This window comes from Helianthus annuus, chromosome 16 (assembly GCF_002127325.2).
Source record: "Helianthus annuus cultivar XRQ/B chromosome 16, HanXRQr2.0-SUNRISE, whole genome shotgun sequence".
Classification (NCBI taxonomy): Eukaryota; Viridiplantae; Streptophyta; class Magnoliopsida; order Asterales; family Asteraceae; genus Helianthus; species Helianthus annuus.
The window spans coordinates 27,388,418-27,390,379 of record NC_035448.2 but is presented as its reverse complement, the minus strand read 5'-3'; the positions used below and the strand labels follow the sequence as shown (position 1 = coordinate 27,390,379).

Sequence of the window (1,962 nt, the reverse complement as noted above, 5' to 3'; positions counted from 1 at the left end):
TGTTGAAAGTTTGTTCGTTGGGTTTGTTGGTTACTACTATTGCCGGGTTCTCTCCAACCAAGGTTTGGGTGGTTTCGCCATCCTTGGTTGTAAGTTCCCGTTGGGGGACCCGACGGCCTAGGTCTATTATCAATGTAGTTTACCATTTCTTGTTGATCGTCCGTTTCTTTCATACAACTCCAATTTTCATGTGACCCACCACACCCTTCACAAGCCATAACCGAGACTGTTTTTGTCATTTCCAATTTTTTTTATTTTTGAAGAAAGTGCCTCGATTTGGGCTTGTAAAGAGGTGCTTTCATCGACCTTATGGGCGCCTGGGGCAATAGTTTTATTGCCTCGGGGGGTGTGCCATTGAAAATTGGTTTGAGCAATTTCCTCAATTTGGTTATATATTTCATGTGGGCGTCGATTACCTAAAAGTCCCCCGGAGCTAGAATCAAGTGTCTGCCTTGTGTGTGGCAACAATCCATTATAGAAAGTGGATACTTGTTGCCATATCGCAAGGCCGTGATGTGGACACTTGCGTAATAACTCCTTGAACATTTCCCAAGTTTCATATAAGGATTCCCCGTCCTCTTGTGAATATGTATTAATTTCAGTCATTAATTTAGCAGTTTTAGCGGGAGGGAAATACTTATATAGAAATTTTTGGGCTAGTTCATCCCAGGTGTTTACCGATCCAGCTGGGGGGGCGTTGAGCCAAGCTTTTGCTCGGTCTTTTAGTGAGAAAGGAAACATTCGGAGGCGGATGGCGTCATTTGATGCTCCGTTGATCCGAAAGGTATCACATATTTCTAAGAAATTAGTAATATGTAGATGAGGATCCTCGTCCGCAAGCCCATGGAAGGTTGCGGAGTTTTGGAGCATTTGTATCAGATGTGGCCGAAGTTCGAAGTTATTAGCTTCAACATTCGGAGCATTGATAGCGGCGCCTAGGTTACCTACGGTGGGTCGTAGATAATCCATGAGGGTACGTTGGTCCGCCATTTGAGGTGGATCACCCGAAACCTTCCCTTGGTTTTTAGCTTTTAATCTTTTTCTGAGAAAGCGTTCGGGTTCTTCTAGAGGTTCTTTTATGTCCTTATTAGAACTGGAGCTCATACACTATGTAAGATTGGCGTCGGGTTCCAAGTCCTGCAACAAAAACAGAAAAGAATGCTGGTCAGAAGGTTCACCACGGCCCCGTGTTCAGCGAACACGGCCCGTGGTCGGAGTTGCAGTGATTGTTTTTCCAGATCCAAGTTACTGAAAGTTGGACACGGCCCCGTGTTGCACCGACACGGCCCCGTGGTCAGCCTTCTGTAACTTGGAAAACTAAAAACTGCCAGTAACGATGCTGGGCACGGCCCGTGTCCGACCAGGCACGGCCCGTGCTGAGCTCTGTAGAAGCTGAAAAACTAAGAAAATCCTAAAAAAATTAAAAAGAAAAATAAAAATATGATTAAGCCGTTGATTCCTAACTTTCTTAAAATCCTTGTGTCCCCGGCAACGGCGCCAAAAACTTGATGCGTGTGTAGTGTAATATATTTTTATAATATAATTAAGCCCTTTTTTTACACCTTTAGCCAAATTTTAAATTTATAAAACACGATATTTACTAACACTAAACACACATATGGGCAAGTGCACCCATCGTGGACGTAGTATAGTGTTGGTAAGATACCGAGGTCGTCCAAGGACACAAGAGCTTTTAATACCGGTTTATCCTCAACGTTTAATCAAATCAAAAAGTTAGAAAAATGATTTTAAACTAAGAAAATAAAAACTAACTAAATGCTGAAAAATAAAAATAAATAAAAACAGATAGACAAGATGAATCACTTGGATCCGACTCGTGTATTAGTATAACCTTTGATTATTTTCGCACTTTTGCACTTGTTTAAGAGATTATCTTAGTTATTGTAGTAGGCCCCTCTTTTGAAGGCGACGTTACCCTCAACCCAGTAGTTTGAGTCAGCA

The 1,962-nt window shown here is 42.2% G+C and overlaps 1 non-coding gene across 1 annotated transcript; it reads left to right on the top strand.

Moving 5' to 3' along the window:
- Positions 1-505: 505 nt before the first annotated feature.
- Positions 506-612, top strand: LOC118488611. The gene has a single exon (XR_004885155.1). It is a non-coding gene; the product is annotated as a small nucleolar RNA R71 (small nucleolar RNA).
- The last annotated feature ends 1,350 nt before the right edge of the window (positions 613-1,962 follow it).